This window comes from Dermacentor albipictus, chromosome 7, assembly GCF_038994185.2.
Source record: "Dermacentor albipictus isolate Rhodes 1998 colony chromosome 7, USDA_Dalb.pri_finalv2, whole genome shotgun sequence".
NCBI classification, from domain to species: Eukaryota; Metazoa; Arthropoda; class Arachnida; order Ixodida; family Ixodidae; genus Dermacentor; species Dermacentor albipictus.
In genome coordinates, this window is record NC_091827.1 from 120,235,135 (window position 1) to 120,251,735 (window position 16,601).

Here is a 16,601-nt window from a genome sequence, read left to right on the forward strand (position 1 = left end):
GGCAGGGAGAACCGGCAGGGACCACCGCACTCGTCAATGCCCGTCTCGCACACTCTGCGATGTGCTCAGAGAAGTCGGTGTTGCGCGACCACTCGCGGCACAGATCACGGTACATTGAACAGCGCACCACCACGCACACGTGAGTGACACCGCGGCTGGGAGAAGCGAGAGCCAGAGTGATGGGGTAATGATCCGATCCGGCAGTGTCGGGAGCGCGCTGCCACACGTATGAGCAGTGCTCCGAGACGAGTGCCAGACCGATCGCTGATGTTATCCCACTGCGGTGCACGAACGTGAGCTTCCCACTGTTTAGAATGGAGAGGCCCAGTGATGACGCAGCACCGAAGAGAGCCCTTCCTCGCTGATCAGATGTACTTCCCCAGCCGCGGTGGTGAGCGTTAAAATCGCCGCACACAACACAGTCGGCCGAGAGCGATGCGGTTAGGCGCGCGAGAAAATCAGGGTCGTACTGTTGGCGGCGGTCAGCGCGATCGGGGCGGATATGCACGGACGCGACGGAAGTGTCAGTGCCCTGTACGCGCACAGTAGCGGCCACGCACTCCACCACAGAACTGCACAGGTGGTTCGTGTCGATCAGTACATGCGGAAGAGCGGCGCGAATGTACAAAGCGACACGGGGACGTTCGTGCGGGTGGCTGCTGTCGCAACAGGGTACAATATGCCAATATGCCGAAGTACAATATGCCAACGCACACTCGCTTGCACTGCTGTAGCCGATGTAGCCCGGAAGTGAAACTTCCTCTGCACGCACGTACGTTTCCTGAAAGGCGAGGACATCGTAGTCGTGCATAGGCAGCTGGGCGACCAGCTCGGCGTGTCGGCGCAGCAGGTAGTTGCAATTCCATTGCAGGATGCGCGGCCGACCCTTAGCAGTGCGACTGGCCATGATGTTTTGGCGGCTGCTGGGAAGCCACTGCCTGCAGGCAGATGGACCGGAGCGGGTGGTCAGCTGGTAGCATGGTGCTCACTGCTTGCATGGTGAGTAGCAGGTTCGCTACCAGCTGATCCACGGTAGGCTATAGCCAGGTGGGGCAGCGGGGTCTCGTGTCTCCCTGCGTCGGGATGCACGAGGGGCTGGTACTGGAGGCGTTGCTGCGGGGCTGGGGCCCTTCAGCGCACTAGCATATGAGCGTGCCAGGGTTGAGGACTCCTGCTGCTTCTCCTCCCGGACGGCTGCCCTCACAGCGCGCCTCGATAGTGCCGCGGTGAAAGAGGCCATGATGGTGGCTACCCTCCTTTCTTGCCATTTCGTCCAGGCAGGAGTGTCCGCCCTGTGGGGGCCCCCGCAGTTCCTGCAGCGGATGGTCTCGCAGGAGTCGCTCGCTGCATGGCTTTTGCCGCAGGAGATGCTGTCGCTCGGCCACCGGCATGATTCCGGGACGTGTCCGAAGCGGCCGCACTGCCTGCACTGTACAGGGCGGGGCCTGGCTGGCCTCACCCTAAAACCGAGCTTGTACGTGCTCGGGAGAGACCGGTCCCGCGAATCGGATTGTGACGGTGCTCCCGTGCAACGTGGCCGACAGCACAGGAACGCCCGACACTATCGCCCCCATCAGGTCCGTGTCTGCAGGCAGCCCGCTCACCCCTTGCCGCGCTCGGCCGGTAGTCGGGCAGTCAGAAGGATTGCGTGCAGCTCGGTGAGCTTGAGCAGCCCCTCAAACACTCCTGGGTGGTGGTGTCCGCGGCCACGATGTTGCGCCTGTGATTGACGCGTACCGTGTTCACTGTGCATGTTGTCATTTGTACGCACGCTTTAACACTATTTTCACGCAACGTCTGCTTTGCTTATATGCGCACTACGTGATCGTGTTAGTCATATTTGGTGCGCTTAATCGTTTTGAGCGCCAACCGGCTTTAGATCGCGGGCACGCGAGGTTGCGTGCGATAACGTGATTACGAAGTTTTTTAAGATTCAGCGCAGTCCTTTTGATAAAATTTCAGTCTCGATCATGAAAGCGCCTCAGGAGAGCAACTCTCTGCCTTTTGTGGTTACTTACTAGCCTTCTTTGGATAGACTAGCTTTGTTTGCCACACATTTGTTCGTTTGCCTCATTGGCGGTCGCCCGGTGGACTTGCGATACAGAGGCACCGATGAAAAGCGTGCATGCTCTCCCGAAATCGTGTTACGCAATGCGTTCATCGTCATGTGACCGCATCATAGGTAATTGAGACGTATGTGCTAATTCACGTGAGCTTTAAAGTGTGCGAAGCTTAAGATGCGTCGGTGGAGCACTCGCAAAGAAAACGTGCGGTCGCCCGCCCGTTCCCTGGCTGGTTTAGTTGTCGTTCGTGCTTAGTCGTTTGCTCGTTCGTTCGCACGCTCGTTTAGTCGTTCGCTTGCTCGTCTATGCCACTATTAGTTTCTACAGTCACTATGCCTAATTGAGACGCGCTTGCTGTAGGACTCTTAGGTTGGTGCGTTTATTTACGCAATGAGACAATAAATGGTACACACGGACTTGTGACTGCAAAGGCAAATCTGTAATGCATTTATGTGAAAATAAACTGTTAACTTGCAACTCGAATGCCGTTTCATATCGTTTTAACCTATGGATAAAACATCATTTCACTTGCCGCAATTTCGGCCGTGTCATGGCGGGGGGATTCTTTGCGGGATCATGACTTCACTAATAAAGTCATGTCTCACAAATGTTACTTCAAAGGAAGTGCAACCGTCCTCAATGCATGCACCTCAGTGCAACTCGGTTCACGACAAGTACGTCACTTAGTAAACGGACGAACCAACGCACGATGAAGTGTTATTCGTGATAAGTCATTAACCTGAAAAAATTACTGAAGGCCACAGTGGTCTTGTTTGAGACTGAGTCAAGCATTGTTATTGCGCTCCAGCTTCGCGCACGAATGCTAAAAATTCATTTTATTTTCTTGTGTATGCAGAGTCCCGACTCGATGATCGGCCGCGGTATTTCTGTCGGCATTGAGACACGAGAAACATAATAGCACCAGCGCCCACCTCTGAGGCTTTGCGCGCGCTTAGATTGGCAAGCACTCACGTTGGCGGCACTGTAGCTTGTAATACACTTTCGAACCTCAAGAGCAGTGATCTCCGCCAGCCTTTGTACGTCATAGCTGATACGCGCCGCGAATTCACGTGGTAAGGGCGGCGCGGATTCTTTAGGCTGAGGGCTTGCTGGAAGCCAAGAGGTTGTCATTCGATGGTAAACGTGTTATTTACAACCATTCGCAACAAAATCTTGCCACACGCCCTTGACAAATGTTGCGTACCTAATTGTAGGGCACGCGATACATTCGCAGTCGTCATCGCTCAGCCTTAACACTCCTTCAGATACTTTTTAAAGAAATAGTTATCAAAAAATGAAACAAAAGCTGCCGTTACCGAATTTGTATAAGCATCCGACTAGAAATTCTATGCTGTACACGAAGTTACGCGGAGCTGGAAAGCCAACGTGAACGCCTAAAGAGCACTGCCTTGCTATGCGTGCATTCACTCTGCGAAAGGTCGTCTGCTGCGCTCGAGCATCGTAGGCGGCGCCATGGTCGAGGAGGGAGCGTCAAAGAGAGGAGAAACGAAGAGTTAAGGCGGAGGAGGAGAGTGGCACTACTTTACGAAGTTTCAGGGGCTTTAGAGGGTACTTCGGGTACTTTAACGCGCACTGGCATCATACGGCACTCTGGCGCCTTGCGTTTCGCCCCCCTGAAAATGCGACCATTGTCCTCTAGATCAGCGCAGTCAATCACCTTATGCGTGACGCACGCATAGTAGTCATTCACCCTATGCAATCACCCTATGACGTAGTCATGCACAGTAGTCAATCACCCTATGCGTATGAGGTAATGTCTCCAGATTAAGAGACATTACCTGATAATTCGTCTCGACGTATTTACAAGCCACTTTCTGTCTGCACTTGCACACCTGTAGCATGCCATTTTGACGCTCATATAAGCAATTTCCCATAACTGCAAACAGTGAAGCAACAGATCTGGTCATGAAATCGTTTATTTACAAGTGAGGAAAAAATACTGAAAACTTTAAAACACACACAATTTCAGTGTTTTCCATTTCTTCTCACTGCCCTGCTGATTGACACCTTTAAGCAAAAAGTGAATCCTTGTGAGGCAATAAAAACGTGTAACTGAGGCTGTCAGGGTAGCAGAACGGTCCAGGCAACCAATTTTTGGCATATCACGAATTGACTGCTATATTTCAGCCACAGCTTTGGCATGCAAGCGTGTTACGCTGAATGAACGAGTGAGTTTCTCTTCAGGGGCATTTACCAGCTTATAGGACGATTCTGGGGGACATAAAATGCCCCCAAGGTCCCGCTATTTGGATGCCTCTGTTGGAAGTTCTCTGGGGATATTGCCTTTATCACTAAGACATGCTGCTTAGCAGTCTTCACAATGTGTGGTCAAAACACGCCTTCTCGCCACATAACCTGCAATGTAATAAACTTTAAGCCATGCGTCGCTGCGGTGCTCTATACATAACTTTGGTGGTCCACAGCCACTTGCACGGCATCTGTTGGCAAAGCCTTCACTGTGGCTTTCTTGTTCAGCCAGCACCTCATCAACAGATAACAACTCCAGGACTTCTGACGACACATTGCCGTCCTTGGGGCTCCTTGTGAGGCTCTAGAAGCTAAGACACCTGGATGTGCACAAGCAACATTTGTTACTTAAGCATGCCGAACTTCCGCAAAACATTGGTACTATTTACCAAGCTTGCACGTATACATACCTTATGACTAGAATGAATTGAGGTGGGGTGGGATGATTGTTTGCCCCACTCGCTTGTCTCACAACGCCAAAACATTGCTCTAGGCGGTCTTGGCTCAGTTTCGAAGTCGTCATATACATGATGTCATCAATGTCGGCAAGGTACTTTAGAAGGCGTTTTGTTGAATGGATGGTCATCGTCAGCCCCTCAGAAGTACTGTTACTAAGAAAGCCGAGCCTATTGGAGTGAGCCTCCCATTCATCAAGAAACAGAAGAGTTTCATCAAGGGTACCCTCTTTCTTGCTGCCCCGTCTGAAATACCAAAGAGAACAATCATGCACCATTTTGAGAGAAAAACTGTGTTAAAATAACCTCATGACTTCTGCAGGGAACCTCGACGTCGTAGCGTCAATGAGCATGGCCTGACCATTGGGACCACTCGATCCCGTTTGGCAAACACTTGTTTGCAGGCAGGGGCACGGAAGAGATACCTTTTCTGAGGTTTTCTTGCACCCAGTATCACATCCGGGCACAAAGCTCCGTCTTCTGTTTCGCTGCCGACTGCATCTCGCCCTCGAATAACGGATTGTAGCGAGGAACACTCCAAAAGGGGCGCCGAGACCAACTGACAGCAGAGGCGCAGGCCAGCACGGCTACGAGTCCCCCGCCGCAAGCGGCAGCGCCACATTCCCCCTGGTGGCATTGGTGCGCAAGGGGGTCACGCGCGCCCGAAGGAAAGCGCCACCGGTATTCGCACCTCCCCTTCTAGCCACCCTACCGCTGGCTCGGGTGGGGCTCCATCTTGCGCGTCCTGAAGGGAGAGGGTGCTGGTTGTTTCCCCCGAGTGTTCGGAAATGGCGCTGCTGTGGTCGTCGTCCGTCAAGGGCTGTTCCGAGCAGGAAGGAACGCTCGGCGGCTGTTTACGCGGCCCGCTTCGTCATCCTCGGTCTCAGTCCCGAGGCCGCGTTTCCGAGAAATGGACAGGTCCATTTCTTCGTCGTCCAAGGGGGGAAGGGGCACCTCAGCGTGGATGTTCGGGCAGGCCTATGTGCGCGGGGACCCACTGCAACACCAAGTCGCAGCCCGGATTGACGACATGGCACAGTTTCGATCCCACGCGCTGCACAAGTGGGAGACCGGCATAGTCTTTCCGCAGCATGCACACAGCCGCGCGCGAGTCTCTCAGGATCGCAGCAGACGAAACACTGCACTGGTGAAGAAGGTCAGCCGCAAGGTCGATGGCCGCGAGTTCGGCGACTGTCGATGAGGCAGGGAAACGGAGAGGGCACTGTCGGGACGCAGAAATGTCCGGTGCCGTGCACGCGGCAGCAGCAGAACCATCACTGAAAACAGAGCCGTCAGTGTAGACTAGGAGGCGGTCGCGTAAGTGTTCGTGAATCAATGCAGCAGTCTCCTGCTGCATGGCACATAGTGCTGTTGGGCGCTTGATGTTGACGCCGGGGACGCTGATCTTAACGTCAAGCAGCGGGGAAGCGTGCGGCGATGGTGGTGGTGGTGAAAACTTTTAATTGCTGCAAGAGAGTTTGGGAGCCACAGAGTGGCCCCGCTACATGGTCAGCGTTCCTAATCCGGGACATCGCATGACAATGCCCCGTCTCTCGCCTGTTTCACCAGAGCCCTTTGGGACTCACGCGAGGAGCAGTTGAGGAGGGCAGTCTCCCATGCCTCTCTGGAAGGGGTAGGGGAAGGGGGAAGGTGGGGATTTTGAGTACATGCCCACACCATGCGGAAGACATTACAGGTCTCCCCACAGTGCGGGTATCGCCCATCCGTGTTAGGATCGTAATGCTTTAAGATTGCAGGACAGAGCAGAGTACCTGTCTGCAGGCGCCTCAAAGTTCGCTCTGATTTCGCTGGAGCACATTGGAGTCCATAGCATACGCATCGACTATGGAAGCGGCCTGCTGAAGGCGGGCCTCCATGTCCCCCAGGCTCCCCTCAGTGGTCCAAATTGTAATGTCATCTGCATATAATGCGTGTTGACTGCCTTCCACCCGGGCCAGTTGGCTTGGGAGGCGCATCATAGCTATGTTGAACAGGAGCGGTGATAACACCGCTCCCTGAGGGGTACCTCGTGTTCCCATCATGTAAGGGCCGTATTCTTCGCCCTCAATCCGAAGGAAGGCCTGGCGATTAGTCAAGAAATCTCTTACATACGCGTAGGCCCTAGCCCCACAATCGGTAGAACTCAAGTTGGCCAGGATGCTTCCGTGTTTAACATTGTCGAAAGCCCCTTTCAGATCAAGGGCGAGGATGGCTTTGTCATTGTGTTGCATAGTTGTGGGTCATATTACATCCCTGTGCAGCTGGAGAAGGACATCCTGTGCAGACATGTGGGGGCGAAACCCGAATAGGGTGACTGCAAAGAAGCCCTTACTCTCCAGGTATGGAGAGACGCGATCCCGAACCATCGTCTCCATAAGCTTGCCCGCATAGGAGGTCAGTGATATGGGCCTCAGGTTGTCCGTATTCACGGCCTTACCTGTTTTAGGGATAAACGTCACAAGTGACGTTTACCACTCGGGAGGGAGTGGACGCCCGTCCCAGATCTGGTTGATGTATTCTAATAAATGGAGGTAGGCTGGGTCCGGTAGGTTCGCCAACAGGTTCACTGTTATGTGATCCCGTCCCGGAGCCGTACCCCGGCGCATTTTTGCTAAGGCCGCCTTAAGGTCGTGCAACTCAAAAGGGGCATCAAGTGTTTCATTAGGCCTGCCAGAGTATATGCACTCAGGCCCAGGTGGATTTTCCGTACGACAGAGATATCTGTCGCATAGTGTTCGCAAGTTGCGCCGTCGTACCTTGAGACTCTTGCAGTACCCGCCAGAGCTGCTTTTGCGTCTCCCCTCTCGTTTGGGAAAAGTCGATTAGACTGCGAAAGAGACGCCACGTCCCCTTCGAGCTCATCTGATGAGCTGCGGCGTCGCAGCGTGCTATCCAATTTGAATCTGAGAGTTCGGCAGCATACGCTGCAGCCTGCTCTGTGAGTTTGGCTATGCGGTCGCGTAATTTGCAATTAGTTTCCTGCTTTTTCCACTGTTTAGTTAAGCTCCGGCGCGCCTCCCACAAATGCAGGAGGTGGGTGTCCACTGTGGGGATCTCTTCGGTGGTGTGTAGTGTTGTGACGTGTTGTTTCTGAATGTTGTATATGTGGTTAGCCCACTCTGCGTAGCCGCCGGAAATTAGTACGGGAGGGATAGTGTGATTTCGGAATTTGTGCCAATCGGTCAGCTTGGCCTGACCCTATTTTTTGCTCGCTGCCTTCGCCATGAGTGTAATCCGGAGAAGGAGGTGATTGCTGCCTAGAGAATCTCCCAAGTTCTCCCAAGCAGCCGCTCTAGCATTTTTAACGAGAGAAAGGTCAGGACATGTGTCGCGGGTTACCGAATTCCCCACTCGGGTGGGATACGCCGGGTCCGTGAGCAACGTGGCGCTGAGGGTCGAGATGAGCTCCGCCAGCTTACGTCCTCTTGCCTGTTCGAAGTGGTAGCCCCAATGAAGGCTGGGAGCATTGAAGTCTCCAACGATCACTAGAGGCTCTTTGGCTGCCATTTTTATCACGCGAAGGAAGATTTCATTAAAAGTTACGCGCGGCTTATGTGGAGGGCAGTATATGTTGAGGATATGTATTGACGGGTCGCGGCGTCTGAGAGGCAGTACCCGGACCATTGTATATTCTTGCTCGGTACTCAAGTCGACCTGAACCACGGTGTAAGCTTTATTTACCAAGATGCACATAGAGGTGCCCCCCTGAAAGGTGATGTAGCCTTATAATTTAGCGTCTATGCCGGGCTCCTGCAGGGCAATGAGTGCCGGCATGTCTCCTAGGGACTGCAGGTAGAGCTGGAGGTGTGACCGTTTTTTCCAAGCTCTGAAACCCCTGCAGTTCCATTGAATGATCTGGAATTATTCAACGTTTTTATCATTCCTATTAGATCTGCTAGCCATCTTGTTCTATTTATTTACAGGCGAGCGGACTAGCTCTGGCCGGGAGCTAGCGCAACCCCAGCGAGGGGCCGCACCGACCCACCAGCTGCAGAGCCTGAACCATGTTCCTCCGCTGCCTGGCGGGAGGCTCTCTTACGTTTGAGGTGAGGGGATTCGCAGCTAGTGGCGTTCTTAATTTGGGTGCTGACCCAGGGCTGCATGGCTTTAAGGACAGAGTCAGTGACCTGGGCCATAAGGTCGGGAAGTGCTTGCGTTAAAGCTGCCTTGAACATGTCCTGGAAGGACTCACGGACTGCTGACATGATTCGATTCAGGAGGGCCGCCACTTGCTCCTCCAGTTGCTCGGTTTGGCGCTGCAGTGCCTCTAGGCCGGCGACGCGACCAGCAGATCCAACTACAGTGTCCCCGCAACTGCCGCGAGACGCTACTGAGGCAAGATGTTACGGATGATCCGTCATCCTCGTCATCTGGCTCAGCTTCTTGCATTGGTTCGGATGACCTGGCCTGTTTGGCCTTTAATTCTTTAATTTTGCGCGCTAGAATTTGGTTTTGGCACCTGAGCTCCTCTACCTGCTGCTGTAGTGCGGTTTCGGTAGGGGAGGGACGGGTAGGGGGCCCGGAGACTGCCCTACTCCAACTGCTCACCTGTGGTTGGACGGGTGCCAAAGGCGGGAAGTCCCTGGCGTTGAGGACCGGGGGCACCGCCTGGGTCGCGAACCTGACAGGTTTCGATGTGCCGGGTTTGGCCTTGGTTTCCTGATCGGTTGGCGCTTTCTTCGCCTTGGGCGGAGGAGCCTGCTTGGGCCCCGTCTTTGTCTTCGGTTTGGATCCGGATGGGGAGCTCGGTCTGATGGCTTTCCGGAATCGCCCGGCACAGCCAGGAGCTGCGGTAGGGTGGCCACCTCCGCAGATGAGGCAGCTCGGAACACAGTCATGTTCTGCCGGGCCGTCAGGAGTGGCATCAGGAACCTGGACTCCGCAGCGTTTGCAGCGTCCCGGCTGCGGTCGCGGGCACGCATCGGCCCGATGGCCCACTGTGCCCCAGCGGTGGCATGCTGGCACTGTTTTCTTCTACAGGCGAACAGGGAGCCGTTCGTAGCTGTACAACACCGTCCGTGGCACCTTGGTGCACTCGCGCACACCACCATTCAAATCGCACTCGCGCACAGCATCACTTGGATCACATACTTCCTCTCGATGTCCGTCAACAGACTCGTCGTCTGCGTCGTCATTACGTTTGTTCTTTACTTGCTGACGCCTCTCCCGTTCAGTCACTAGCTCGCGAGCACGCTGCAGCCGGAGGGCCACGTTCCTGGTGTCCAGTGAGCAGTTGAAACCGCGTTCCGCGCCCAGCGCAACATCTATAGGAAGTATAGGCTCATGTCCGTGAAGAAGAAAGAACGGGGTGAACCCGGTGGTCTCGTAGGTAGAATTGTATGCAAAGAGCACGTACGGAAGAAATTCGTCCCAGTCGCGATGGTGCGAAGAAACGTACATACTGAGCATATCGGCCAACATGCGGTTGAAGCGCTCGCACAAGCCGTTCGCTTGAGGATGGTACGCTGTAGTAGTGGCATGCTCGCTACCTATAAGTTGGAAAATTTCTTCAGTCAGGTTGGCGACAAAATGCTGCCCTCGATCTGTTGTCACTTTTTCTGGTGCCCCATGGCGTAAGAAAATTTGCTCCACGAAGGCTTTAGCAGCTTCTGCAGCGGTGGCCGCTGTACACGCGACAGCTTCAACCCATTTTGTGTGGTAGTCAGTAACCACGAGGATGTAGCGGTTTCCTGCTTTGCTTTTAGTGAAAGGGCCAAGAAAATCCATGCCCACTTGTTGGAAAGGGCGACCTGCAGGTGGTATCGGCTGGAGAAAACAGGTCGGCTTTCCGGGTGGTAGCTTTCGCGTCTGACAGTCAGGGCAGGAGAGGACGTACTTGCTGACGTGGCAAAACATCTTTGGCCAGAAATAGTGGCTGTGAATTTTCTCCCATGTGCGCTTGACACCGAGGTGGCCTGCCATGATGTCGTCATGGCAGTGCCTCAGAATCTCCGATCTCAAACACTTAGGGACAACGAGTGCTGCGCGATCTTCTTGAAAACCTTTCGCTCTTCTATACAATACACCCTCGACCAACCGAAAGCTCCGTGCCGTTCTTTTCGTTTTTCTGACAACGGGCGCACTCGGCTGTTCCGAGTGCTGTATTATTTCTTGCATCCAGGAATCCTCTCTCTGCCTTTCCCCGATGTCCACATGATCCAGCACGAGCAACGGTAATGGGTTTTCTTCGCTTGCTGGTGCGGGATCATGAGGAATGCGGGAAAGCGTGTCCGCATTTCCATTTTTCAGGCCAGGGCGATGTCGCAACGTTGTGTCGAACTCCTGAAGCAACAGAGACCATCTCATAAGGCGACCATTCGGATTTCTCACTTTCATTAGCCAGGCCAGGCTAGCTTGGTCCGTCACGACTGAGACCCAAAAATGTACGGACGAAACTGTCCGCACACATACACGACAGCGAGATATTCTTTCTCAGTTGTGCTGTAGTTCATCTCAGCCTTATTAAGGTGTCGGCTAGCATAGGCAATCACTTTCTCTTCGGATCCGATTTTCTGAACTAGTACAGCACCAATTCCAGAATCACAGGCATCAGTGTGCACCTCTATCGGCTTCCTAGGCTCAAACTGACGCAAAACGGGCGCCGTGATCAGCTTCTCTTTGAGGGATTGCATAGCCGCTTCGCAAGCTGCATCCCAGACGAAAGGGACATCCTTTCTAGTGAGGTTAGTGAGCGGCCGAGAAATACGAGAAAAATCCTTGATAAATCGCCGATAGTAGTTGCAGATTCCGAGAAAGCTCTGTACACCTTTCTTGTTTTTTGGTGGGGAAAACTTTTCAATCGCGGCCACATTGTCTGGGTCCGGTCGGATGTTCTCGCCAGTAAGAATGTGACCAAGGTACTTACCGTATTTACTCGCGTAATGAACCCACCTTTTTTCCAGATAAGTTGACATAAATTTGGGGGGAGGGTTCATTACGCAGGGAAAAAAAATTTAGATATTTTTTAGGTCGAAATTTCATGTCACAATGAAGATAGGAAAATCGCAATCCCAACCTTACCTTTATAGTAAAAACACGTACGCGAAGAATGTGAATTAAAAATTCATTTTTATTTTCATGCTGCTGGCTGCTTATGGTCTGTCTCACTCGGGCTCGCTATCTGAATCCACGCTTCCACTCATATCGCTTGCGACTTCGTCGGCATCGTCGTCTTCACTGCCGTCGAGGCTGTTGGAGATGCCAGTCTTTTTGAAGCTGCGGACGACCATCTCGCTGGGAATCACACTCCATGCTTCTAGAATCCATCGACAGAGCATGTCGATGGTGGGCCTTCTAATCTTACCTGCGGGAGTCAGGTCGTGGTTTCCCGCGGCCATCCACTCTGTATAGAGCCGGCGCACGTTGTCCTTAAAGGGCTTATTAATGGAAACATCAAGGGGCTGCAGCACTGATGTCAAGCCACCTGGGATGATAGCGAGGTCCGTGCGTAACTCGCTCATTCGGCAGCGGTCATTTTTTTCCAGATGGCCGCGGAAGCTGTCCATAACAAGCAGCGATGGCAGGAGAAGAGCCCCGGGCCGCCGTCCCCAGACTGTTTTCAGCCAGTCGGACACCAGCTCGGCCGACATCCACCCTTTCTCCTGGGCGCGAATGTGGATACCGGCAGGAAGAGTTCCCTTTGGCAGAGTCTTTCTTTTGAAGACGACGAACGGCGGCAGCTTCCTGCCGTCCGCTGTTACAGCTAACATCACGGTGCACCGCTGCTTCTCGGCGCCCGTCGTCTTAACCTGCACACTTTTCGCACCTTTCATATCGACAGTGCTGTTTCTTGGCATGTCAAAGTTTATAGGCGTCTGGTCCGCGTTCCCGATTTGCGACAGCAGGAACTTTTTGTCCTCACGGATCCGAATGACAAAGCGGTGGAAATCACGCACTTTGTCCCCAGCTTTGTCCCCACAGTCTGCCGGCAGCCGCTGGCATAACGTAGTACGCCTTCTGAGGCACAACACGTTCCGGCGCATGAAACGAGTCGTCCAACCACTGCTCGCCTTAAATTCACTCGCGGCAATGCCGTGACTTCTTGCAGTGGCCCGCGCGTGATTCTGTATCAGCTCGTGGGATACGGCACATCCTTCGTTGCGGAGCCTCTTCACATAGCTCAGAACTTCTTCCTCGACGCGAGGAAACTTGCCCTGCTTCGGCCCGCGAAAGGCCCGGCGATCTTTCTTCGTCGCTCTGAGTTCCTCTTGTTGATTCCTCCAGTAGCGCACACGCACGGGGTCTACACTAAAATGCCGTCCAGCCGCGCGATTGCCATGCTCCAAAGCATGCTCCACGACTTTGAGCTTAAAACCGGCCGTGTAGCTAGCGTAACGCCCCATCGCACAACGCGCAGAAAATGCACAGCACGCACGAAATAATGCAAAGGTTGTAGCGAAGCACTTAAACAGCAACAAAATAGGACTGGCGAAATGGCGACCGACGCTGTCCAAGTGCGTTGTCTTTACTTCGTTCTGCCGCCGCCGCGCATGCATGGCGCTATAAGCAGAGGTTTGCTTTGCATTTAATAGATGGCACTCGGCAACCTGCATCATCATCATCATCATTGTAAAAAAAATAATCTAGAGAAGTTTGACAAATTGGTTCGAGAAATACAAAGAAAATAGCCGAGCGTGGTGGAAACTGCCGTCACCCCATTTCAAAGAGGACGCCCCAGTAAAGCCCTTTGCGCATCCACCAACGAATCATGCAAGGTCAATGAACGATCAACGAAAGCGTGCAGTCGACGCCCGCGTCACCCGCGTTCGCGTCGCCGGTGTTCAGCATCGTTGGCTTCAAATGATGTTTATTTTATCACTGCGCGATCAGACAATTTTATGATCGTCGACAGTCGACAGCGCCGGCCAATTGAGCCGAGATAACGCGAACATGCTGAACACCGACCCTGCGGGCGGGTGCGCGTTATTTACGCGACGTAAAAAAAAAAATTCAATTTTCGACGACAAAAGTGGGGGGTGGGTTCATTACGCGAGTAAATACGGTAATCTCCTGTCGAGCAAAGCTGCACTTTTCCGGCTTCAGCCGCAAGTTCGCCGCGTCCAAGGCCGAGAATGCGCTTTTCAAATCTTGCAAATGAGTGGTCATGTCCTTAGAGAAAATTACAATGTCGTCCAAGTAAGCCAAGCATACCTTCTAATGCAGACCACTGAGTACTTTGTTAATCATTCTCTGAAACGTGGCCGGGGCGTTACACAGACCAAAGGGAACAACATTGAACTCATACAAGCCGGGCCCACAGGCAAACGCGGTCTTAGGCTTATCTTCCTCCTTGATTTTTCACTTGCCAATAGCCCGATGTAAGATCAAGTGTTGTGAAGTATTTTGAGCCCTGTAGCACGTCTAGAATGTCATCGATTCGCGGCAGTGGATGTACATCTTCGTAACTTCATTCACCCTTCGAAAGTCGACACAAAAACGCCATGACCTGTTCGGCTTTTTTACGAGGACGACAGGTGATAACCAGGGACTGCGAGATTCCCTTATTATCCCATCGCGCAGCATTTCCTCTACTTGCTTCTCAATCAGGTTCCTTTCAAAAGGAGAGTGACGGTAGGGATGCTGATGAATTGGTCGAGAATCGCCTGTGTTGATAACGTATTCTGCCATAGACGTCTGCTGAATGGGATTATTATCGCTAGTGAATAGATGACGGAAGTTGTCAATGAGTGAAAGCAACTCAGCCCTTTCACCTGGACGTAAGTGGTCCCCAGTCTCCACGTCAAAATCCCGAGAGTTTTGCGTGTCTTCGGGTGCGGTGACTGCTAGTTGTGCTTTGTGGATAGAAGTAGCCCATCCAAGCTTTGTTCCGCTGAGCAAATTTACTGGCGACATGGGGGGATTAGTGATCTGTATCACACCTGTCCCATGCACGACCTTGGTCACGGTACGAGCAACGTGAGGTCCGTTTTTGAGCGTACTGTTTGGTTCGATGAGATGGACTCCGTCCCTTGCGGTTTTTACTTGGACAGTGATTTCAGTGCGGGGTTCAATGCGAATATGCTCGTGGCACCGTGCACTAAGTACATCATTGTGTGTCAGGGTGCTCGAATTTCAACCGAAAAGTTTCACCGTTGAGTTGGAGCTCACTCTTGGAGAAATCTATTAGAAGACGCACTGCTCGACAAAACGGGAGACCACCTAATAGTTCGTAGGGACAGTCCTTCACAATAATAATAATAATAATCTTTATTTACATCGGGATGATGGAGGAGGTTGTGGGTAAAAGCTGCTCGTAAACGGCAGCTTGACAAAAGGCCCACAGCCCCCTTCTACAGGGCAACAACAGCAAAGCAGGGAAAGACATACACAAGTATGCATATAATCTCTCCGCAATTTAGCAGAGCCAAAAATAACAGGATCATTTCATAAATGAAATAGAAACAAAGAAAATAGAACAACAATCAACACAATAAGTGCAGAGGGTATAAAGCTGTACAATAAACACAGGATTAAGTATACACATTATACACATTTGCGCCGCTGCGGAATACACATTTGCGCCGCTGCGGGAACACGAGAGAACGGGAACGGGAGCCTCTATGTTGTCCCTCAGTGCGTCATTGTCAAAGGAGCTGTCAACGCCAAAATGGACGCCGACGCAAGAGTGCTTGCCGAGAGCTTTCGCCTTCAATGGTATGTCCGCGATGGCCCGAACATCCAGCAGGCGGGACAGGTCCGCACCGGGCACAGGCTCAGCCGCAACCACATTACGGCGAAAGTTAACTCGCACACGTTTGACGCCATCAATGCGGCAAAGTTGGGCGGCGATGAGGTCACTTGAGAGCTTCAAGAAGTTATTTTTGCGGCCGACGGGGCGGAAAAGGACGGTGTCGGCGCCATTGCCAGGGGAGGCATGTGCGTTTTGCGAAGCATCCGTGATGAGCTCGGCAAACTGGCGGAAGCGTCGCTTCCTTTTCGGGCCGGGCTTAGACGGGGCTGAGCGTTCAGGGAGCACTGCGGCAGCGTTTTCGTCTGCGGCAGCTGCCGGCTGTGAGATGCAACGACGGGCAGTGGTGCATCGGTGACGACGGCTGCTACACGGGTGGCAGGCCCGGATGCAAGTTGAAGGTCGGAGATGGGTGCAGGCTCCCTCGCGGAGCTCCTCTGCACTGTGGAGTCGGGGACAAGGGGGCGAATTGGGCCCGGCGCCGAGGCGGTTACGGGAGTGGAGGGAGGGGACCCCTCTGGCACTCGAGCAGCTGGGCGAGTCACTGCGGGCTAGTAGTAAGTGAATTTTGGAATGAGAAAAGAAGAGATAAGTGCAGTACCGTAACTGTCTCTCACTTAGGTCACCTCAACAGTACTGCACGGGGGAAGGGTAATGGGAATAAAAGAATGTCGAGAGATATAGATGGAAGAAGACGAGGGTAAGTCCGCGAAGGGGACAAAAATAAAAGAAGCGAAAAACGGGGCCTATGGCCGCGTGTATAGGTTTTAGGCCTCGAAGAACTCTAGGAGAGCCGGGAAGGCTCTTTTGAGTAAGCCAGTAAATCCCCTGGGGAACAGGAAGTCCTCTGGACGGGCTGTGGGGAGATCAAGGCATCTGTAGGCGGCGATTAGGTCTTAACGAGCGGAACTATCAAATCAAATCTTTATTTCAAATACATTTGTTGACAGATTTTGTTTGCTGGTCTATCTAAGCACATCGTGCTTGTTAGAAGACCAAGCAGCAGGTGGTACAGCGTTCAATAAAGGTATGAAACATACAATTACCGTTCAAAATTATACAACTTCAAGGTAAAATATTCTAACACACAAAGAATAAATACTACATTTTCCAGTCACCTAAGAATCC

General features: G+C 52.7%; 1 long non-coding RNA gene across 3 annotated transcripts in view; it reads left to right on the top strand.

The window, feature by feature from the left end:
- The window catches only part of LOC135909553 (uncharacterized), a 139,724-nt gene that overhangs the window by 77,569 nt on the left and 45,554 nt on the right, over positions 1-16,601 (top strand). For 2 of the 3 annotated variants that reach the window (XR_011507553.1, XR_011507552.1), the window contains exon 3: positions 8,710-8,832. This is a non-coding gene — a long non-coding RNA (uncharacterized lncRNA). Of the gene's footprint in view, positions 1-8,709; positions 11,660-16,601 lie in introns of those variants that run through there. The other variant, XR_010566735.2, reaches the window with a different exon arrangement.